At 46.0% G+C, this 25,123-nt stretch overlaps 1 protein-coding gene across 1 annotated transcript in view; it reads right to left on the reverse strand.

The window, feature by feature from the left end:
* Positions 1-25,123, reverse strand: part of LOC129344861 (uncharacterized) — a 44,573-nt gene that overhangs the window by 18,796 nt on the left and 654 nt on the right. The gene's annotated exons all lie outside the window — the stretch shown is intronic.

Here is a 25,123-nt window from a genome sequence, read left to right on the forward strand (position 1 = left end):
GTGATGCGATTTCTGTGATGTGGTTTGGAGAGATCTCAGGCTGATTTAGGGTTGCCAACTGTCAGTAACAAAATTCCTGGAGATGTGGGGGTGGAACCCGGGAAGGGCAGAGTTTGGGAAGGGAGCTCAGCAAGGAAAGATAAACATTTCCTCTTTCCTGGTCGCACTTTGTACTTCACCTCCTGTCAATCTTCTTCCCATTTCTCCTCTTTCCACTGCTTTGGAGCTGGCGGTGAGCGATTCATTTCTTTTTACATTAATGGATTCAATCGCCTTCCATTTTGCTTCTCCACTTAACACTGCAGGTTTTGAAGACTTGTCAGGGCAGTTTTTGCATACAGTTTGTGCGTGTGGCGTGTGCCGTTTCTGCTTATAGCAGACACACGGAATGCTGATTTCTTGATGCATAACAAATTCTCAAAAATGTGGATGTTTATGGGGAAAATTAGGTGCAAGTCAAGAATCACAAGTTTGATTTACACAACGGGGGGGAAGCAAAATAGAAAAGGGGGCTTGTGGGAGGACATATTTGCGGCCCGCCTCTACTTTCAACGCTGTGTAGACTTGCCTACTCTACAGCCAAAACCGCAGGCATTCGGAGACCAGGAGATGGCCTGAGATGGTAGATCAAAAGATTAGATGAACTTGCCCCGCACCAGTAAAGGAATACTCCTGTTGTAACCTGTGGTTTTGCTTATGTGCATCAGTTCTCTAGAGTTGTGCACTCTGCAGTTATCTCAAGATGGTACCCCTTGACTCAGGGGAGCTGCTATGGCTCTGCCACTGAGGGTGGAAATACACGTTACCAGGGCTTTTTTTCTGGGGAAAGAGGTGGTGGAACTCAGTGGGTTGCCCTCGGAGAAAATGGTCACATGGCTGGTGGCCCCGCCCCCTGATCTCCAGACAGAGGGGAGTTGAGATTGCCCTCTGCACCGCTCGGTGGCACGGAGGGCAATCTAAACTCCCCTCTGTCTGGACATCAGGGGGCGTGGCCACCAGCCATGTGACCATTTTCAAGAGGTGCCGGAACTCCGTTCCACCACATTCCAGCTGAAAAAAAAGCCCTGCACATTACTAAGCACCTAGAGACACTCAAGTGCAGGACTGCATGTATAGTCCTCAATTCATGTGCGGGCTCTTCTTGCTTGGTGCATGTGAATGCTGCTTTCCCTTTACATGAGCGCATCTGCAAGTGATTCTGGGGGGTAAAGGCACCAATTCAGCACTGCTTTGGATGTGAGAACAAGTCCTTTTACTTGCCAATGTGCTCTTGACTTGCCGATCTGCATTTCTTTAAGGTGTGAGAAAGTGTCAAGATCTGCGTTTCAAGGAATGGATGTGGGGGGAACTGGGACACTTTTAGCAGTTGAGGAGGAACTGATATGGAACTGCTGAACAGGGAGCAAATTGAAGTGTGATTATGCGAATGAGTGCATGGAAAGTTGGAGGAGGGACAGGTGAAATGAGGCTCACTGGAGTATCCCGAGGTACTTCGTAATGTGTATTTCCAGCTTCAGTGGCAGAGCATCTGCTTAGCATATGGAAGGTCCCAGGTTTGATCCTCAGCTAAAAGGACTGGATGGCGGGCGATGTGAAAGGCCTCCACCTGAGACCCTGGAGTACCACTGCTAATCTGAATATATGATATGGACTTTGATGGACCAAGGGTGTGATTCAGTATAAGGCAGCTTCAGGTGTGTTCATGTGTGACTGCTGGGGCACTCCAGACTCTTAGTTCTGTGGCAAAGCCCACTCCGCTACTCCAGAGGTGGCAATGGATTGGCGATCTTGTGGCCGCTGCTAGCCCTGGAATTCTGGCAAAAGGCACACATTTCCTTGTAAAGGTGCATTCTCTGCAAAGTTGTGTCCCTTTACTTGTGCGGGCGCACAGCCATGTCTGTAATGTACATGACTGAAAAGTAGCAAGCACCTTTAAAAAAAAAAGGTGGCATTTTGTGTGTGTCTCAGGGACTGTAAGCAGCTTTGTGGGCAGTTTCCAACCTGCTGCTCTCTTGCTTATACAAACAGAGGGGGCAGCCGCCTTGAAGGATTTGTGGACATAGCAGGAACGTAGCTCTTGTGCAATGAGGGTTATGCTCAGGGTGGTCACACATGTTCTTTGTGGGGCAAATTTTAAACCATATTTTCCCATGTTGTCCAGTCACTGTACCTATATCCCTGAAACAGATACCACTGCTGGGGAGAGCCATTGGCTCAGGTTTTGAGCTGGGTTCGAATCTCACCTCATCTGTGCAGCTAAGAGACCTGGAGCCGCTGTCTCCCTCTCTCTCTCTCACTGATTATACCGCACAGGGTTGTTGTGAGGTCAAAACATAGGAGGGGGGTATCACAAGCCCTGAGCTCCTTGGAGGACTCACATTCACCATTTTCCTCCCCAGCTCTAGAAATGTGAGTCTGTCCTACCTTTCAGTGGTGTGGTTTGGGTTACTGAAACAATGTATGTGATATGCTTTGGAAAACACTTGACATTTATTTTGGTACCATTCACACCCCACCTTCCTTCTAGGGACTCTTCAGGCATCCATGAAGTGTTCCATTCGGGCACTGATCTGGCCTTTAGAAAGGGAGCTGCATCCTGTTCCTTCATACTGCATGTAGCTGCCGTCAGGACAGAATGAGCCAATGCAGCGCATGCCAAGGGTGAAGTTGGGGGGAGCCTGGAGGATTGGGGCCAGAATGGATCTGGGTGGCTATAGAGTGGAGAGTACTTGGTGGAAGGAATGATAGGAGAACTTGGTTGAGAGTTGTCTTGTTTAGTGGTTAGTTTAAGGCTTGGAGTAGGGGGAGGAACTGGGTTTTGAATCCTTGGCTTGAAGTTTGCTGACTGACCTTGGGGCAGTCTCCGTGCTCCTTCCCTCCCCAAACTCCACCCTTCTCGGCCACCACGCCCAAATTTCCAGGAATTTCCCAAGCAATCCTAGCTAATTGGCAATCCTAGCTAACCTGCTTCATGGGGTTCTTGTAAGAACTAAAATGGCGACCTTCCATCCACGCGCTTCCTGCAGGAAGGGTGGGCTGTATAAATCAGAGGCGTGAATGAATGTGGGATGTAGCCAAAGCAGTAGCTGCTCGCTTGTTTCAGCCCCAGATCTCATTTGCCAGCTCTGTAACGTTTTATTAGTCATAATTAAAATCCTGCCTGGTTGGCAGCTCTGTTTGAAAGGCAAGCGCGACTCAGAATTTAAAAACAAAGGCAATTCCAAACCAAGCTGGAAATTCACATTTTATTTGAAGTATACACACAAGCAGAAGAAGGCTGTTTGATATACAAAAAACGGGAAAGGAAGGGGGGAGAGGCCTAGTCGGTTTCAGAGCAAGTTCAGGAATGTAAATAAATACTGACACCCCCCCCCCCAAATCAATGGGATTGCATTTGATTTGCGGGACTAGGGAAAAGACAGACGGCTGCGGACCCGTTCCTCCCCAGCATGTGGTGCTTGGTGATAAAACAGAGCCTGGGATATTGGCAGCACAATATTCAACCCGTCAATACGAAACGCGGTAATTAATGGTAATTGAGAAAACGAGCTGCTGTCTCCTTCTTTCCCTTCTCATTTTACAATCTGGAGCATTTCATAAACACAGCCCGCCCACCCGGCCTCCCCGTCTTTGCTCCCAAACTGGCTGGTCCGGATACCGAGCGGGATTTTCGTGACTCATTATTGCACCCAAGAACATCTTTTGCTCGGAGACATTGGAGGTTCTTTAAGGTAATTAGCAAAGAGCAAAAGTCAGAAAAGCTGGCCAGTTTGCTTCAGTTTGAAGAACACCCTTGGCTTCAAAGACACATAGAGGAAGAGTAGGCCAGAACCGAGGCCAGAACCTCGGGGAGCACAGCAGGCGTCTCCTCTCATGAAGAGCTTTTGGAACCCACCGTTGGGTTTGCACTGGAGTAGATTGTGTAACATTACAGTTGTTTTATTTGTTTTTCTGAACATGTAGATAAACCAGACCTCATGACAGGATTGCCAATCTCCAGGTGGCAACTGGAGACCGTTGCCCCAACACAATGATGTCATTTCCAATCTAGTGGCAGAAGTGATGTCAAACATTGGCACAACATCAAATAGTTTGTCCACGGGCCCTCAATTCTCCCACTGGGTGCCAGCTACTGCTGGCAACCCAAAGGTCAGACCAAATCCTGAGACCTGGCAACCATAAATTCCCTACTGAGCAGGGACCATCCCAAATTTAGTGTTGTTTGACCAGAGGCAGAAGAGGAAAGGTGTACAAAGCATGCTTTGTTCTTCAAAAGCCATCTTTAGAGTTCTTTATGTTTAAGGTATGATCGGTTGCATTCAGCTCTTTGGTGGAATAAGGTCATGAAGATCTTCCTTCCATTCTATGTGCTTATTGCACAGGAATGAGCATGTATGTGCATGCTACAGACTTTTTAGGGAAGACTCAAATCCAGTTATGTGTGGGGCTCCATGACCTCCACACTGAAAGGGGAAAAAAAATGTTTAAAATCTGGTCATCTAAGCGCACACTGACTTAATTTGCATTGTTTTGCATGCATTTACTTCACATTGCTGACCACACTGCGTAGCTTTGTTCTGGTTTTACCACTGGGGGGCAACAGGGAATGAAGCAATGTAGGGAGGGGCTGTGGCGCAGTACACAGGCTTTGCATGCTGCAGATCTCAGATTCCGGCTCCTGGACATCTCAAACAAAAGAATCTCAGGGAGAAGACGTTTCTCTGTCTAAGTCTCTGGACAGCACCTGTCTATCAGACCTGACTAGACAATACTGAGGTGGATTGGCCAATGCTCTGACTTGATATAAGGCAGCTTCCAACTTGGCTCACTTTACCAAACAACCAGCAAATTTGCCAGCATTCGGTGGCTATTATTCATGCACCTTCCAATCAATCTTTGCAAGACTCAATAAATTAAAATGTGGATACGATGGCATCAGATACTTTCCTAACCCTGCAAATGGCAGCCCACGAAGGGGAGTCCTCTTGACGTGAGGATGTCATATCATGTGTTTTCATTACTGCCACCTCTTTGCTGACGCTTCGTGGACAAAAATAGGAACATGTTCGTAACACAGCAGTTCTCCAGCCACAGATCACTGCCCCATGATAACTGATACATTTTGCTGAAGGTTTCGTTTGGCTTTTGTATGCTGCGTTTTCTGTCTCTACCATCGCTCACGAGCAGATGTGTTGTTCGGTATAAAACGCATATCTGTCCTCAAATAGATTCACAACCGTTCATAATATGTACCAGCTGTTGTCATGTGTGAAACAGCAGGCTGCACGCTGCATGGTGCCTTAGTGCGCATACGCACACGATTAACTTCATGTATCAGCTTGCCATGCCGATATCTGGCCTCTGGGGAAGGAGCTAACCCCCCCCCCCCCGAATGGCATTTCTGGCAACTCATGCTCAAAAGGCACTTCGAAAAGACACGAACTGGAGACCGTGTCTGAGCAGGAAGAGGCATCAGAAAATGGAGATTGTCTCCAATAAATGGGAATCTGTCCGTGACGGGGGAGAGAAGAGATCTCGGCGGCAACTTCAGACTCGTGGTGCAGCAAAACAGGAAGTAAAGTTGCTGCTGACATAGTTAAATATTGCGTGTGCTGGAGGTGAGAACCTGCCTTCTATGCTCCTATCAGCAAAACTGGCTTAGGCAATATGGTCGTGCAAGATCGTACACTCTCACCACCTTTCCTTATCAGAGGATTTATCCCTCTACAGGGCTTAACGGGGCAGCCTCGAGAGTGATAAAGGAGGACTTTGAGCCGACACACCTGATCCGGCCCTTTGAACATGCCCCGGGCCCAGTGCAACGGCCCAGCTCATAGCCTTGGCACGTCCCAGTTACAACCTGCTGAAGCAGAGACCTGGGTTTTACTTTTCCTCTCTCCTTCAAGGTGAAGACTTTGCCAATGCGATCGACGGCATTACCAGACAGTATTAGACGGGAATAGCTAAGATCTAACTGTGTCTGGTAAGACAGCGATCGGCAGGCACACAGCCCTGTAGAAAAGACAGTCAGCGTCAAATGTAGATGGATGAGGCTGGAATGGTAGGAAGGAAGGAACTAGATACTGAGGCACATCTGTGCTATCCTCCACCCCACTTAAATTTTTGAACAAAACTGATGATTCTACAATCGTGCGTTTAGATTCTATGTTATTTTCACGTTTAAAAGACATTATGAAAATCCTCTTACAGCAACGGGAATTTGGGAGTGCCTCTGCCCCGCCCAGGAGCCAACTGGGCATGGCAATGTCACTCTCCGCACATTTAGTCAAAAGCACCAACTTTCTGTCCTCAGCTCCTCCTACATCCATGTCCCCTTTCCCAAAACCAGCGTACCTCAGAGATTGCTCTGGGTGGCCTACTTTAGTTCTGGTCCCAGGAAGAAGGACCGAATGACTTCTCCTAAAATGGGATTACCCACCTCTGGATAAGGCCTAGAGTTGTCCTTGTCCTGGAATAACAACTGATCTCCAGACTAGAGAGACCAGTTACCTTGAAGGAAATGGCAATTTGGAAGGGTGGACTCTAGAGCAACATTCCCCATTGAGCTCCCTCCCTTCCCAAACTCCAGCTTCCACGGGCACTGCCCCCAAATCTCCAGAAATTCCCCCAAGCCAGAGTTGGCAACCTTGTGCTCAGCACGAGAGCCCAAAAAGGTATATCTGATGGGACATCAGCACAAGTTCTCATGTTCCCTTCAGTGCCTCTACGCTGTCCCTCTTGCTTATTCGTGGCACTGCCTTTAAGAACAGCTATGCAATGCCACCAATCTTTCCCGAAAGCCCACCTTTTCTTGGAAGCCTTTGGCACAATCTGTGTTCACTATCAAAATACATGATGTGCCTCCTTCCCACCCTCCATGTTCTCTGTTGCCTTCTCTAGGTCAAATGTGTATCTACAAGCTCTTCAGGGCAAAGAGCCATCTTCTTGACCATGATAAATCATGATAATATCAGGGCATTAGAGAGCCTGTTACTGCTCTTGGTTGCATAAAGCTGCCAAACCACTCGGAAAGTTTAAAAAAAAAGGCCAACTCCAATTTCGCAGGATGTGTTCAAAAAGCAAGAGAAACTATCAGGATGTTGCTGCGTGTGTTTTGGGTGTATGCCTTAAGTGAAAAGGCAGCTTTTGTATTGGCCTAAGCCTTGAGCCTGCTGAAATCTGCTTCTTGGTTCCTGCTCTGAGCTCCGCCCCTGAGTGCAGAAGGGTCTGCCCTAGGCCCCACCCACATACCAGGTACACTATGTCAGGCGTTGGCAATCTGACAATTGCTTTGTTTTCTGGCCTGCTCAAGAGCAGCAAAGAACAACGCCCCACCCAGTGTCAGAGCAAAGTCTCTGGGGGATTTTTTTTTTGGTGTGTCATTGAGTTCACGCTGAATTTAGCATGCCCTCCGTAGAACCAGGTGCCTGTGAGCACATTTTTACTGAGATCTTTTCAGATTTTGTGGCTCGCCTTGGTTTGCAAGGCAAAACAGAATGGATTTGCAAGGCAAAACAGATTTCAGCGCTCATTAATAGTCAATTTGCAGAAGGTCTCTCCACATTTCGCATCATTTCCTCGACCACATTCCAAAAGGCTTATCAGTAATATGAAGAAGATACTCCCAACTGACCCCCCTCCCCTTTTGAGATAGTTCACTTTGACTGAGAGAAATAAATCCACAAAGGGCAGAGACTATTCTTCCATCAACAGAAACCCCTTCGGAAGAAATACAAAAGAAAAATTTGTTTTCGAAACAATTCAAGTTTCTAAAGGAGTCTCATCAGACTCTTCAATTGTACAGAGAATCAACTGAGTTGGGTATTCATTCCCCTTGAAAAAACACACCCTTGGTTCTGTTTAGATGTAACAACAACCTTGTGCGGTTCTTTTCTGTTCGTGTTATGGGAACAACCTCAAACGGCCTCTGGCTCATACATTCTCCCATCCTCCTCCTCTTGCACACTGAAGCCCCAACAAAGTTCATGGGTCCCACCAAACCACGGCCGTTTTCACACTGCTTACCAGCCACGGAACATCGAGCCAAGCTCCTGGAATGACAGCATCTTCCTGGCGCGATTTTGCGCGAGTTCTCATGCGAAATTGCGCCAGGATGACGCTGTCGTTCCAGGAGCTTGGCTCGATGTTCCGTGGCAGGTAAGCAGTGTGAAAACGGCCCACAATTGTATCTGGATGGCGCAATGAAGTGTGGTTTGTTCTCTGGCCTGTAAGGAAAGGGTTGGCATGTTTTTCTCCATTCCCAGAAAATGGCAAGGCAGGGGGATTCAGCAAGAAGAAACTTTCTGTGTCTGAGATGGGGCCAAGGGGAATATTAACCCATAGGTTCAAGGGGCTGAGCCAAGGCTCATTTTTTTTAATGTTTATTTACATTTTGTCCATGGATCCTGCTTGTTGTGCTGGTTGGTTTTGTCGATTTGTTGTAGAAATGGAAAATGCAATGCACAAGATTAATTTATCGATGCTCAAAGAGCGTTAAAATATTCATACATGTTATGGGGGAAGTTTGATGCAAGGAAACAGTAAGCAGTGCAGAAGTAAAGAAACACAGGTTCAATTTTTGCATGGAAAAAGCGCAATCAAAATTTTGGTCAAAGGAGCAGGGCTGAGTGAGAAATTCAGCGCTATCCCCAGTGAAGTATGAAGGCATGAAGTGTGTGTGTGGTGTGTGTGTGTGGAATCTGTCAATTTGGTTAGGTCCCATTTGTTCCAGTGGGGCATAGGATGAGCTCCTGGGATTTCACCTTAACAAAAGAAGGGCACATGGCAGAGATGCTCTTTGATTTAATCAAAACTGAGCTGGATCACTTCCCCACGGATTGTGTCCTACATTCATTAGTAGGAACGGGGTACCTTTTGGATTGCCCACTTTGGTCAACAGCCATGAGCTGTTCCATCTTCCCTGCAACATTCGCCTGCATTTAGTGCTCTGGGACAACATTGTTCACAGCAAAATAGCAAAGAGTCCAGTAGCACCTTTAAGACTAACCAACTTGATTGTAGCATAAGCTTTCGAGAGCCACAGCTCTCTTCGTCAGATGCATCTATACTGTACAGGTATAGGACACTGAGAGGATCTTATAATACCAAGGTCACCTGAAGTCTGATTTTTTTTTTTGCTCTTGGAGGGGGGCAAAGCTTGTCTCTGTCACGGTTACATGGATGACAGGAGGGCTTTGCTTCTCACAAAAAAATGCCCCCATTGTTGCTATCGCTGCTAGAGCTTGCAGGAACACGGTCTTGTAGCTCTGTCAACGAGCAGCCATTCCCTGGCAAAAAGCTGGGTGGGGCATAAATCTATTCACCTTTTCTCACATAAATCACTTCCAGAAGAGCATGCTGGGAAAGGTCGCACCCTGCTCCAGGAGCAAGTGAGGTGACATAGTTAATGCAAGCCTGTGATTGACCGGCTGCTCACTAACCAGCCGCTCAAAAGGACTCGGGAGACAAATTCTTCAAGATTATGCGAGGAGAATAGGTGGAGAGAAACCAGTTTCCAGAGGGACGTGAACTACAGAGGTGCAGGTCATTTGTCTATCTCAAAAATATAACAAGCGAAAGACGGCTCCTCACACTTGTTAGAGGGAAAGTGAGGTAGGCAAAGTGAATACAAATTACATCTATTTTATCCTCGTTACAGTCTGCAAGGCAGGTTAAGCTGAGATATGCACCCATTACGCGTCATGTGACGAAGTGAATATTGGAATTTGGCCCTACTCCAATACTAAGCACTATATCACACCACCTTTCTGTAATACATATGTAAAGAGAAAGAGTCCTTCGGACTCCTCTTGCTTCCCTCATAATCTTCCCCTCGCACTCCGTGCCAGACTTGCTTTCTCACAGGCCAATCCTTACATTAGATTGAACGAACTGTTGACATTTTAATCCCACAGCATATATGGTTTTCTTCCCTTGCACTTTATCCTCACAACAACACTGCGAGGTAGGTTCAACAGAAAGAGTGATGTGACCCAAGGTCCACCCTATGACCTTCATAGCTAAGTGGGGATTGAACTCAGCATTTCCTCTCCCAGTTCAATACCACTGTACCACACCAGTCTTCCCATTTCCCTCTTTCGCCTATGCTTTGGTCATTCTACTTTACTCTCCTCTTTTGGTCAACTGGTCAGTTCTGCAAAGGGTACCTTCAAGATCAGGGCCTGATTAAAGGAGCGTTACCATTCTCCAGGCTGCCTTGAGTATTAGCTGTAAGACAATTAAACAGTACATAATTCATTTGCTTGAAAATTTTGACTGCTTCCCACAGACTTCTGCTGTGGCCCGCCTGCTGAAACATTTGCCCCAACTTACCGTGTACTGGAGCCTGGCCTGGATTTCAGGTGGGCGTACCATCCTGCTCTGGATCTCCGAAGCTTTCCAATGACTGTAGTAGTTTGGCTCACCCTTTAAACATCGTTACCAGACAGTGTTAGAGTAGATTCAAGAAATCCAGCACTGTCTAGTAAGATGCCCACAGAGGACCATAATCCAAACAGGTGGCGGGGGCTAGACGGGGGATCCGTTAATGTAAAATCTTCATGGAAATCAACCAATAAAACAGTTCCCCCAAATCACTGTACCCCTGATAAACTGATGAAACAAAATGTTTAGGAGAGGAGAAGAATGCAGGATTATTTTTTTAGGAAGCAAAAAAGGTTGAAAAGGGACCAAAAGAAAGGAAGGACCAGGAGTAACCACTAATCTCAGCTGGACAGTGGGAGACCAGAATTGTGTGATATATCCCATGCATTCCAGCGGCCCCTTTTAATGTCCTAGCTAGTCAATCATTACCTCTTGTGGGGTTGGAGGGATAATTTGGGGGGCACCTTTCTAAACATCTTGTTAGTCTGAGTGACTACAGCAGCTGTTCCTCAGTCATCATCCCCGCCTTTCCCCCAAAGACTTGAGAAGTTAATTCTCAGAGTGGCTGGTTAGATGCATCTTGCCTCTAGCACATTAGAAGCATGCGCATGAACACTGAGGCGCCATGCAGTGTGCTGATGGTGCCGTTTCTTTTCATCTGATAGATTATGGGTTTCTAATGAACAAACACTGTCTTGTGCTTTTAGGTCAGAGCAGGACAAGATATGAAGAGTAAATGAACACCTGAGACAGCCTGTAGAGAAGAGCCTCTGGCAGTGTGTAGTAAATGGTGGTTGTGATCCTGGCTACTGGAATAGGGATATTATTGGTGTGTCCTGATTTTCATCTGGAAATGGTAGGAAGTACATTGTGTTTTTTAACTGGAGCTTCTTGTGGAGTAGAATACTGTTCTCATAACAATGCCGACACCCACATTTGAATCACATCCTTCTTTGGTCGAAAACAGTGGAAGGCGCATGGAATGGCCTAGCCCCAGTAATCCAAATCAGGCGCACATTGATGTATCTGATGTGCAGGCAACTGAAGAGTCCTCCCACAAAGCGGACCTCGTCTTGGAGTGGAGGTGGACATGGTACGGCTTGAGGCACCCACCCGATTTGCAAGAGCTTCCCCCCCCCGCCTCGCCCTCAAGCAGCCGATCGGTGTATTGGAAATCATGGTGCACTGGAGCACAGCATCAGCTAGTTCACCCATGCTTGCAAAACACATTACGTGGTTGGAGAGCCAAGAGTCATCAAGAACCCCAGAATGGGAAGGAGGAGCAGAACTGGGATTTGGTGGGTTTTTGAGGGTGCCCAGTCCGAGGACCTCAAGCCAAAGCATTTGCCCACCGCTCTCTTACAAAAGTCTACTTCAGGGGTCATTTCGTAGAAAAAGAGCTGGAGGAACTCATTAGCATAACTCATTAGTATAACTCATTAGCATATGCTATGCTGGAAGTGTGTCATTGGCACAACTGATTTGCATATGCCACACCCCCTGACATCACCTATCCTGGCTGTTTTGGACCCAATCCTGGCCATTCAGGGCCGAAATTGGGCCCAAAATGGCAAAAGGGTCTGAAAATGACCAAAAAGGGGCCCAAAATGGTCAGGATCGGGCTGCTGCTGAGTGGGAGAGTGATCCACCACCCGTCAGAGACCTGATCCGGCCTTTTTTGGCCCCAATCCAGGCTGAAAAGGGCCCAAAATGTCCGAAAGTCAGGTGGGCGGAGCCACTTGACATTTGACCTCTTTGGGGAACTGCCAGAACTATGTTCCGTTCCCCCTCGAAATGGGTCCTGGTCTACTTAAAGGATTTCTTAAGTGGAATATAAATGCCTTTCCTGCTAATTGTTCGCCCTGTTTTTCCTTTGCCTGCACAACAAAGGGCCGATACAGTTCTCTAGTCTCCTGCAGGGGAAGGCAGCCCGAGCTGTCTGGGGCACCTTGAGAGCTGCCTGTCCTGTGGGGGGGGGGCATCCAACTAGAGCAAGGATTTTCTATTACCAGCTGCTGAGTCACATATCCATTTGCAGGGGCAGGAGGCCTGTAATCCACTTCTCATGGACGTGTAAAAAAATATTTTGGATGAGTCTCAGGCAAGAGATTAACACACTTCTTCAAAACTGTGAATGCACTTCTTGAAAACTGCTAACACCCATGGAAATATCTGATGAATAATTTTTCCAAATAATGTGTTTAAATAAATGCATCCATGTAATACTAGCATATTTGGGGCTGAACTATTGCAGAACCCTGACCTGGATTGCCCGGGCGAGCCGGATCTCATTAGATCTCATAAGCTAAGCAGGGTTGGCCTTGGTTAGTAATTGGATGGGAGACCTCCAAAGAAGACCAGGGTTGCAGAGGCAGGCAACGGCAAACCACCTCTGTTAATCTCTTGCCATGGTGACCCCCTACCAGGGGTCACCATACATCAACTACGACTTGACGGCAAGATTTCATTTTCGCTATCTTAGAAACCTTAGTGGTTAAGTAATCAAAAAGTATGGTAATCAATATATCTCTCTGTGACTGTGTATCTGTACATGTATGAGAACAGTCTTTTTCTTTCTTTCTTTCTTTCTTTCTTTCTTTCTTTCTTTCTTTCTTTCTTTCTTTCTTTCTTTCTTTTCTTTCTTTCTTTCCACCTGCCAGGTGTGCAAGAACACCTGTGCTCAAGGTTAAAATATCCAGCAGTAATAACACCCTCTCTAGTTAAACCACCCTCCCTGTAAATCATTATTTACGCTCTCTTTTAATAACTGACACCACAAAGAAAGATCACACTCCCAGCTTTCTTTGGAGGCTTTGGTAAGGGTGCTTAAAGGGACAGGGGAGTTTTTCTCTTTAAAAGGCTTTGTAAGATGATATGCGAAGCCTGCAGAATTTGTGCAAAAATAAATGCAAGAGAGCAAGCAGGAACTTTGTAGCAGGCCCAGAATATCTTGTTTGTGGTTCTGCCGATACGCTTGCGGGTCTCTTGAAGCCCGTGTGCCGAATCTCAGGGAGTGCAAGCTCAGAGCTAGGGATTGGGAATTGGTGAGGCAAAGAGAGAGAGAGAGCCATACTACGGTTGACCAGAAGCTGAAAATGAGCACCAGGAGACGGGGCCTGGTGGTTCAGGGTACAGCTTGATTCACAAGAAGTAGAACTAGTAAGGAAAGCACACAAACCCGATGGAAAATATCTCGCCCTCTTCCTTTTGGTTCCTTCAAAATAAAATTGAAAATTCAGGCCAAAATTCAGCATATTTGCCATAGCATGTGGGGTGGGAGGGCAGGGCTCCTCAGGTGAGATAATTTTAGAAAGGCTTCCTTCCTGAAAGGGGCAGGCCATGTGAATTTGAGAGTGCCTTTCCTGCTTCAATATGGTTGCCAACTCTAGCTTGAGTGGAATGGAGATTTGGGGGCTATGCCCGGGGAGGATGGAGTTTGGGGAGGTTGCTCAATGGGGATGCGATACCACAGAGTCTACCCTCTGAAGCTACCATTTCCCCCAGACTCTGTAGACTGGAGATCAGTTGATTCCCCACTCCTCCGCTTGAAGCCAGCTGGGTGACCTTGGGTCAGTCATGGCTCTCTCAGAGCTCTCTCAGCATCACCCACCTCACAGGGTGATTGTTGTTGTGGGGATAATAATAACATACTTTGTAAACTGCTCTGAGTGGATGTTAAGTTGTCCTGAAGGGTGGGCTATAAATCAAATGTTATTATTGTTATTATTTATAATAGTTGTAATCAGGAGAACTCCAGGCTCCACCTTGAGGTGGGTAACTCTTCCCACACAAACTCAGCAGCTCCGCTAGGAAGGTAAGCCCAACTGGTCGTCGGACTTTGGCAAATGCCAAGCTATCCCACTCCTTGAGAACTGACACCCACAAGTCATACAGCTGGTGTGACTCAGCGGAAGGCCTCTTGCTTTTACCCTTTGAGCATCTCAGCCGTTGCCACCTGCAGTCTTTCCTTCCCTTACTGGTCACTGACCTCTTATTTCTGAATCCACTGCTGATCTTTTCCCACGCTGTGTGCAAGAGACCATAATCATCATTACCAGGCAGTATTAGAAAGACAGAATACATCCAATGCTGCCCAGTAAGATGGCAATGACCTCCCAGGATCGTCGTTGGCCGCAAGGAATGGCGAATATCATTGACCCCAAAACACATGAACCCACAGGAAATGCTAACAAGAGAGACGGCATGCAGATGAAAGCAAAACTCAGTGTGTTACCATCTATCAGCCAAGCCAGTCAGGTCTCCCGTCCTTCTGTCCCAAAATTCAAGATTTACACACAGATATCTCATTACAGCCAGGGGGAAGCACTTTTCAAGCAAATCCTGCTAAACTACATTTTCTTGCACTCTTGATATCATGCTTCCAAGTTCTTACACAACTCTCTACTATACATGTTGTCATGTGCAGTGCTAAACCCTGTGTTTACTCAGAAGTAAGTCTCACTGTGTTGTGACATTACGCCTAGGTAAGTGCACTCTGAACTGCAGCTTCAGAGATTTCTCCCAAACTTTTGAAGTTAAACAAAGCAATCCTTCATATATTTTAAAAAATCTTTTAAATCAAGCAGCAATAAATTTTCTAGTAAGTATGCTGGACAATTGCATGTGGGCCCTGTTTGAGGCCCAAATTGGCCTGCTGTGAAACATGCGTGCCCTCCCACACCTGCGCAATGATGTCACTTCTGGGAAAGACACGGGAGCACGTGCGTGAGGAGTGAAGAGAAGGATGAGTGCTGGCCCCCTCCCACCGGGAAGGTAAGGGGATCTGGTACTCCTATAAGCACATGTTAACTGGAACACAAAAGTGCTTAACTTCAGATGGCTTGTGCTCTCAGATTTTTTAAAATTGAAGGAATTCAATCTTTGGAGTTCAAATATATGTCCAGTATTCTTCTGGCTTTAGTACATATGTTCCTTATGCCACCAGAACTGGGCATGTTGAGATGGATCGAAAATGTCACCCGTTTGATATAGAAGAGATCAGGTTAAGACCGGTGTGGTACAGTGGTTAGAGTGTCAAACTAGGGTTGGAAGGCCCAGGTTCAAATTCCCACTTGGCTCTGAAATTCACCGACTGAGTGCGGGCCACTTTTTCTCTCTCACAGCCCAACCTACCATGCAGGGTTGTTGTGAAGACCATCTATGCCACCCAGAATCCTTGGAGGAAAGTTGGAATAACAATGGAAGTGGGGGGAGGGGGGAGCAAAGGAAGCCCAAAACTTGGAAGAGCCCGTTTAGCACCAAAGCTTTTATGGCAGCTAAACTTCGATTCGTTCAGTACAAGCAGTGATACTGAATAATCGTAGGAATGGAAAGCCAGTCATTCAGTAAGCAGCCTTTCTGCTTATTGTTTGCCCCTCACAGCAGAGAGAGGAATTCAGCAAGGCCTCTTGGCCGTGATTGGGCTTTGCCAGCGGAGGAGAAGCGATGGACTTGCTAGAGTGCAGGCAGTTCAAACCTCCCTCCCTTGTTACCATTTTGATCTGCGGCTCTATCAGAAGTAGTAAAATGGCCTCCAGGTTTACCTCAGGAAGTACGGGGAGGGGCATGCCCGGGCTTATCCAAAGTGCAGCCAAGAGTAAAGAAAGGCGCTGCCGTAAGATTTTGACAACGCTTCAGCCCTCTAGCAAAGCGAAACCACTTTGGCTCCTTACTCCCCACCTCCACAGTTCGTCTTCTAGGCCCCGAGAACAGAGAAACCTCAAGGATCAGGAGGCTGAAACGCAATGCTTTTTTGGCCCCAGTACGAAGAAACCCGTTGCAGGAAACCCGTGCACAAAGACAACCCTATATAGAACGTCAGGACGCCATTTCAAATTTCACTTTGTAACCAATGATGAGATTTTCAGCTGAGCTGAATAATGCCAGTGGCCCTGCTCATGGCAAAGGAACACAAGAAGGAGAATGCAAAATCAAAATCTGAGATAGAAGAAACGGTATGATTTTTTCCCCTCCCTGAGATGAGTTTCAGCTCTATTCACGAATGCTTGGATGTATTCCAATTAGCCACGGCACATAAAGTGAACCTCCCTGTCTAGAGGCAGTTGATCTGTGAATGACAGATCCTAGGCACAAACCCTAGGAGATGGCTGTCACTCTTTTTTGGCCCCGTGTTGTTAGCTTCTGAAACAGGCTGCTCAGTCTGATTGGCCTTTTGCCCCATCTCACATACAAACAACAAAAGCAATGTACTTTCTTTTAACATGTCTGTTATAGAAGAAAACACCCTGGTCAGCAACTTATTTTGCTCAAGATTCTAACAAGAGCACATGAATGATGGGCCAAAACTCCTGTTTGCATTCTCCTAAATTTGTTTCCAAGTGCTATAACACCAGTCCGTTATATCCCTTTTTCCTCTTCTTGGCTGGTCCTTAAACTGCAAAACTGACTGCAGAGGGGATAGATTTAGCTGGGGGAGGTGCAGCTGCCAATCTCTAGCTTAAATGTTCTTTTCTGACTTACCATCCTGCCAATTATGATTGAAACGAATATTCACCCATATTCAGCATCTACCGAATTTTTGTCCCTGAAAATTGTACTGTGAAATTCTGCTGATTTTGCATGGGAAATAATACCTTCTCAACAACCTGAAATGGAAGTCTTAGTGCTTGATAATTTAGGCAGGCATCAAGTACAAGATCTCATAAACTGTCAGCTCTCCGCTACCACTGGTTACTAAATTGCTTTTTCACATCACCAGTTACGTGCTGTCAAATATCGCCTGTGAAACAAATGATTGTGAGACGTCGGACACAATTGCCAAATATTCTGTAGATATTTGACAAATGTGAGATTTGTCAAGAGACAGCCTGGAGAATATTTTATTTCCAAATTCATGGAAGAGAATTTTTGGGATGAAATCTGTTGCAGCTCAACTGCAAATGGTTAATTTTGTGACAGAAGCTGTTCCATTTTGCTGCCCTACCCATTCACGAAAGTGCTCAGCTATGCCTCCTCCTAGTTATTAGGTAACTGTCAAAAAAGATAAAGGAAATCAAATTCAGCTGACAGCCAGCCATGTTCCATTTAGTTCATTCAAAAGCTTCTCTTCCTTTTTACATTTTTTCTCCTCTTTTTTTTCCTCCTGCACCGGCATCAATAATTCATGTTTTTTTTTTAAAAAAAAAATACTAATAACAAAATACCCAAGATAAGCAATAAGAAAATTTAAGCTCTGGCTGCTGTCTGCCTTTTAAAAAGGGGAAGGTTTAGATTCGGGGTTATTTTATTTGAAATGCTTATGATTCATTTCAGGGGGCGGGGGAAGCGGGTTACAGCCAGTGGCATGGTGCTGTGGGCTAGCAGCTGTTTTGACATTTCAGATCCTGCAGTGCAATCCTAAGCAAAATTACCCCTCCCCCAGGGCTTTTTTTCTGGGAAAAGAGGTGGTGGAACTCAGTGGTGGAAGTCAAGACTGCACAATGACATCACTTTGGGTCAGCTGGAACAAGGGGGGAGTTTTTTAAAGTTTAAATTGCCCTTGGCGAAAATGGTCACATGGCTGGTGGCCCCACCCCCTGATCTCAATCTAAACTCCTCTCTGTCTGGAGATCAGGGGGCGGGGCCACTGGCCATGTGACCGTTTTTAAGAGGTGCCAGAACTTCGTTCCACTGCATTCCTGCTGAAAAAAAGCCCTGCCCCCCCTTTCTGGGTCCACTGAAGTCAGTGGGCTTAAACAGATATAACTGTTGATGATTGTGTTGTAAATGCTGTTGTTTGTAAAACGTTCATGAGATGACTGGTGCAAATGATCACAGCTAATACAGTTACACAAGTAGGGAATTTATCACTGGAGAATGATCATTTGTTTACATGGCTCAGGAATAAAAGGGGAATAAAAAGCCTGAAGGAAGGTAAGAGAGGTATAGAAATTTTGCAAATTAGCTTTAACCTGCACCCCCCACACAGGTCCCCCCCCCCAACTGAGGGTTTTAGGGCAGTGAAGTTAGATCCTGACTAAAGTGAATGGGAGGAAATAAATCATTGCACACCTAAAGTATCTGGGGTCTAAATAACCCTAGAATAATCACTGCTCTAGTTTAATACTACTTTGTCAGTTTAGCAATTAAGATGAAGGGATGTTAATCAGACATTGTTTTGTTTCACACTTCCAAAAGATTTTTAATTGAAAGGAAAAGTATAAAGTTATCAGTGGGACCCAAAGACATTAGAAGCCCCAAATATGATCTCTATTTAGTTTTGCCCTTGGATTATAAAAACTAATCCTTAATACAATTTTACATCAAATTGAGGCCATTATCCAATACCTCTCATTTTCAAAACTATAATTTAATCAGGGTCTATTTGACCACAACATGAGGTTATACTTTTTTTTTTAAGGAAGGTTTAAACTTGTTTTCAGAATAAGTGTGATATTAGAGTGATATATCTGTTCACTCTCTACACTGGAAATTTCAGCTCCTAGGCTGAATAGCCTGTCTGTATTCTCCCCGTCCTCAAACTCTAGATACAGGAAATATTTAGGGTTTTTTATTTTATCAGCTTTTAAATGGTCTGCTTGTTTTGTGGGTAGTTTTTATGCTGCTGGTATTTTAATGGCGTGTGTTTTAATATTGTAGTTTTTGTAAGCTGCTTTGAGCAGGCATCGGAAGGGTATAGCAAAGATTCTCTGAATATACTTGGAGACTCCACAAAGTGGTGAGTTTATGCCCTTGCCCTCTTCGATATGCTTAGGGTTGCCAGCTCCAAGTTGGGAAATTCCTGGAGATCTGGAGGGTGAAACCTGGAGAAACCTGGAGAAAGTGGGGTTTGGGGAGGGAAAGGACCTTGGCATGGCATAATTCCATAGAGTCTACCCCCCAAAGTAGCCATTTTCTCCAGGTGAACTGATCTCAGTGGCCTGGAGACCAGTTGTAATTCCAGGAGATCTCCAGCTACTTCCTGGAGGCTGGCAACCCTAGATATGCTCCACCTTTTCCAGTTTAAGAAGACCCCTTGAGGTTGCGTTCTCCCCAACCTGCCAGATCCAGCATGCTAAAACCCTGGCGCTGCTTTATTCTACAGCCAAAATCTAACATGGCAAACAAGTTCTCCCAGGCAGAGCGCTGGGCCTCAGATTGGGAAGGGGCCATGGCTCACAGCCCTTGCTTGGTATGCAGAAGGTCCAGGGTTTGAATGCAGAGTCCCAGTTTGCACGCACAGGGTCAGCACGTGTACACAAAGGTCTCGTTCACAAGTGATGTTGAATATTTGTAATGGTGGGGCAGGTACTTGTGAACTAGGAACGAGCGCCAATAGAAACTTGATCTAGGAACCCTCGAGAAAGTAAAATTCAGACTATAGTATCTGTTGAATGTGTACTGAGTCAGACCGCTGGGACCTCTTAATTCCTGCTGGAACAGACCAATGATTGATCTACTCCAGCATCCTGTGGGCAACCTAGAAAGCCTACAGTGGGGGCATACAGGCCAAGGCTTTTAAACTGGAAATGCCAGGAATGGAATCTGGGACCTTCCACATGCAAAGCAGGTGCTCTGCCACTGAGTCACTGCTCCAGCCTCCTCCTCCTCCTCCTCCTCGCCATTATTTCAGCATCAAGGTCATTTGGGAGAACTCTCCTTTAACTTCGTTCAAACAGAACTGGGGTCACACCATTCCAACTAAGCTGGAGCAAAATTCAACAGTCACATTCTGTACCCCAAAGAACCCCCAATTCCCCCTCCCAGAGCTATAAGATAGATCGAAAAGAGTTTACTTCCACTCAAAGAGCATTTCTAAACTTCCGATATCTGAAGTCTATTTTTTTCTGAATTAAAATGGAAGACACACGTCACTTTTCTATGCAGAAAGGTTGAGTTTTAGCCAGTGTAAGAATCAACTAACCTCAGAGGAGACAACTGTTATATTTCTGTATGCGTAACTGTTCTGAGTGCACCTCTGAATTAGGATGCAAGCGCAGAGTGGTAATTTATGCAGAGAGACAATAGGAGGGCTCGTAGCACCAATGCGTCTCTTTCAGAAGTGGACGAATAATCTAATTTTATCCGACATAACAAGAGAGCAGTTTCTTGCCACCAGCGGTGTTGCTTGGAATAAAACAGAAAAGAGTCCAGTAGCACCTTTAAGACTAACCAACTTTACATTAGCATAAGCTTTCGAGAACCACAGCTGTCTTCGTCAGATGCAGGATGCATCTTGACAAAGAGAGCTGTGGTTCTCGAAAGCTTATGCTACAGTAAAGTTGGTTAGTCTTAAAGGTGCTACTGGACTCTTTTCTGTTTTGCTACTACAGACTAACACGGCTACCTCCTTTGGATCTATGCTTGGAATAAGGATCAGTCAGAGCTGCAACAGGTAGGCTGGAGATAGGCAAAGCTGCTGTGCCCCTGCAAGATGAACGGTTGAAAAATCAAATCAGGTAATACAGAAACATGGCAGAATTCCTTGCCCCAGTGGAGGCAAATTGGAAGGCAGCAAGCGCAGAACCATGGGCCATGCAGAGTTGCAACAGACAGACTCTTCCCAGGGTGGCTACTTCACTGCACCAGAAATGATGGAATAATCTAATCACACTCAGTTCATAATTAACCCACCCCTTGCAGAGGCTGATGGGAAAGAGATGAGGCCAGAACACTAGATCGTGCAGAGATACAACAGGCAGACTTCTCTTCCGGGAGGTGATTTTGCAATGATTGTCCATCAAGACGGTATGAACACTCAAAGCATACCTAAACTGGAGAGTCCGTAATAACTGCAGTGGTAATAATGCACAGAGAAAGGGATTAACGGCTGTGCCCTAAGCAGAGTTACACCCTGCGAAATCCATTGACGTGAATGTTTCGGAGTCGGCTGAAAATCTACTTTAACCTTGCTTACAGCAATGCACAATTCATCCTAGCGCAGATGACAATTCTTGCAATGAATACCTAAGTTCAAACTGGACAGGAGCAAAAAGAAGGGAGCATCAAAAGTATATGATAGATCTCTCAGTTAATAACATAATATTAACTTGGGTGATGTTTTATCTCCCGGAATGGAATAGTATTGCCTCATAAGAGAGCCAGTTTGGTGCAGTAGTTAAGAGCGGGACTCTAATCTGGAGAACCGGGTTTGATTCCCCACTCCTCCGCTTGAAGCCAGCTGGGTGACCTTGGGTCAGTCACAGCTCTCTCAGAGCTCTCTCAGCCCCGCCCACCTCACAGGGTGTTTTGTTGTGGGGATAATAATGGCATACTTTGTAAACCGCTCTGAGTGGGTGTTAAGTCATTCTGAAGGGCGGTATATAAATTGAATGTTGTTATTATTATAAAGGTTTTTTTTTAAATTGAGAAAATAGTGTGTAACAATATTAAATAAGTAAATAAATGGGGAACAAAAGGTCAGAAATCAACTTGCTTGGAGGCTTAGTGTGATCAGCAGGACAGGCAGGGTGGCAGCTTCTCACAGTCCTGTGCCCGTAGCTAGACACAATATGGCACATTTCGGGTGCAAAAAAATCTGGAGATGCATGACTCTGGAAAACAGTGGCTGGAGGATTTTTATACGAGAGCTTCTGGGCAGGGAACACAGATCCAGAGGAGTCAGCCGTGTTAGTCTGTAGTTGCAAAACAGTAAAGAGTCCAGTAGCACCTTTAAGACTAACCCACTTTATTGTAGCATAACCTTTCGAGAACCACAGCTCTCTTTGTCAGATGCATTGTCAGAAAAATTGGTAACTGCGATTCTCGAAAGCTTATGCTACAAGAAAGTGGGTTAGTCTTAAAGGTGTTACTGGACTCTTTATTATTGGGCAGGAACAGTCTATCTGCTCATTCAGTGTGTGGAGGGGTATAGGAGGGGGAGCTTTTCTCGGCTGCAGAAACAATTAAACCGTCACACGGTCAGGCCATTGGCGCATCTGCCTCAATATTGTCTACTCTGACAGGCAAGAGCTCCCCGGGACTGGAGGCAAAAGGCTTTTTCCAGCCCTGCTACTGGAACTCTGCATGCTGCTAGGAAGCTGACTAGGTGCGTTGGGCCAGTCACCCTCTCCATTCTAGCCTACCTCACAGGATTGTCGTGAGGACAAAATGGAGGAAGGGTGTGGAGAAGATGTGATAAGACTGAACTTGGGGACTCCCTGCATGCAAAGCATTGTGCGTTCTCACTGAACTATGAAACACATACACACACACACACAGAGAAGATGAACACTGGTTCATCCATCCCAGTCCTGTTTAGTCTGACTGGAAACTGCTCTCTCCAAGGTCTCTTTTTTAAAATTGGAGATACCGCTGACTTCCTAGCATGTGTTCTGCCCCTGAAGTTGTGGCCCTTCTCCCGGGGCCTGAATAAGGGGGTTAAAGGTTGTTACACCCGGAAAGAATGGGACATTCTAGCTGCATATACTCAGAGAGACAGAAGAAGCCAGCTTTTTCCTTCTTCCAGGAAGAAAAAAATTGGCAACTGGGCAAAAGTTATTGCTACCATATTAGAGACACTTCCCAATCGAAATACCAACAGTAAACTAATTCGAAAGCACAGCTCCAACAACACAATTTTCAGCTTCTTGATTATCACGGCTTTCTTTTTTTAAAGGAAAAAAATGCAAGTTTCTAGTCCTTAGGGTTACAAAGAGAGGCTTGAAACTGTGCGGCCAGTGGCAAAGGTCAGCTGGTTTCTTGGAAATCAGGGAAAGGCGACTGGGTGAGATTTTCAGTGGTTGGGGTCAGGCTGGGCTTCAGGTTCAGGACCTTACCAAATGCCTTGCTCATTCTCATATTTGCAAAACTACCTCGCCCCGCTTAGAGTCAACAACGCTGCCCCAAGGGCCGGTACATCTGTGACACAATGCCCCCAAACACGGCTACTGCCACTGTCCTATGTGGCTGGAAGCTCCAGAGGAAAAAAATGGGATTTGGGTTTTTGCAGTGATTTGAATGTAATGCAAGATGAGTGCTCTGTTTGCGTGGCAATCATTCAGTCCAGCCTGAAGTCTGTGCTCTTGCTCTCTGCTAGTCCTATATAGTGGAGCCCGACTGCATTTTTCAGCAGTGTGCTTGATGCAGGATGGGCCATATAACTTACAAGGAAATTTCCTCGAGGGCTGCTGGTGGCCAGGAGAGCCCTTGCACCTCGGCTCAGATCATCAGCAACCGTCATCAGGGTCAGCTCATTCATTGTCTCCCGTACTGCTGTCAGTCTGAAAGAGGAGGCAGTGGGTGCGCTAGTGTCCGCTTCTGCCACTGATGGGCTGATTGGCACCTGCAGCCTTGAATGAAGCTGTTCAGTTGGGCTTGTTCCAGGGCCATTTTCACTTCCCAGTCCATATGTTGCTTGAGGGCACCCTTATAGTGCTTTGGCAGTGCAGCGAGTAGGTAAGGATACACTGCTTTCAGGCAGTAGCCAGTTGCTGATTTTTATTGGCAGGACATAGGAGGTGTTAGAGCCCAAAGGGAAAGCTGGAATCAAGACGTGGCTTTTGTTGTTGGTTTGCACCAGTCTAAGTTTTGCCCTGACATTTTTTAATAAATAAACCATCCTTTGTTTAGCACAGAGGTGTCTCAGATGGGACTGATGTTTCCATGATGCAACACACACACACACACACACACAAATATATAAAATCTCTTTGAATACTAATTGTTCCATTGTTTTTCTTAACTATAAGCTACACTGGCACACACCATAGGATCAAGGGCCAAGGAATAAAATACCTTTCCTTTCCCTTCCCGTCCCAACCTTGGCCAGAAGGCACACAAAAACATATTTGTCCATCTTAGATTTTCTTATGAGATTAAGGACAAAGTGGAACAGACCCTTCAATAGGAACCCAAGCGGATCTGAGGACAGAAAGGTCGTAAAGCAAAAAGAGTCCTCAGCCTCCATTTCCTTCTCAAAACAAGGGCATACATTGCATTGCTATATTTTTAGAACAGTCTAAGCAGTCTTGAGACATATATACACACAGTGAGTTAGAAGTAGGGTCGCCAGATCCAGGTTGGGACATTCCTGGAGATTTGGGGGACAGAGCCTGGAAAGGGCAAAGTTTGGGTAGGGGAGGGACCTCCTTAGGGTATCAACCCATGGAGACCACCCTCCAAAGAAGCCATTTTCTCCAGGGGAACTGATCTCTATGGCTTGGAGATTAGTTGTCATTCTGGGAGATCTCCAGCTGCCACCTGGAGGCTGGCAACCCTAGTTAGAAGGGTCAACGGCTGAGTCTTAGACATCAGGAATCTGCTCTGGACTTACAAAGAGCTGCAACGGATTTACTGAGACCACTGATCTGAAGACTGACGGAGAGCCATGGACAAGAAGTGAAAATTCTCCATTTTTATCACATACATATATATCCACACAACAACAAAGGCAAACCTTAGTGGTAATTATTCTCATCTTAACCCACTGACTTGTACATAATTGTTAGCTTAAACAGGCGTACCGATGTTATCCCCCACCCCATCCCTTCTCTTCCAGCCAAACAACTAGATTCATTCCCCCATCAACGAAACTCTGTTCTGTTCTCTTATCTCTCCTTTGCCAGCAGAAGGGCACATACTCATTAGGAATTTCAGTTGCAGTAGACCAAACCGACCGAATGTTTTCTGGAAATGGCCCAAGATGTTTTAGTACTCGTGGCACGAAATGCAAACGGTGGTTCTCCCCCCTGCATAATAAAATTATCCAACTGACAACTTTCTGTTCTTTGGCAGTAGGCCCAATCTGTGACCTGGGGTGGGCTGTCACATCTGCCCAGTGAGGGGGCTAGCCCCCAATAAT

The sequence above is a fragment of the Eublepharis macularius genome, chromosome 17 (assembly GCF_028583425.1).
Source record: "Eublepharis macularius isolate TG4126 chromosome 17, MPM_Emac_v1.0, whole genome shotgun sequence".
NCBI lineage: Eukaryota > Metazoa > Chordata > Lepidosauria > Squamata > Eublepharidae > Eublepharis > Eublepharis macularius.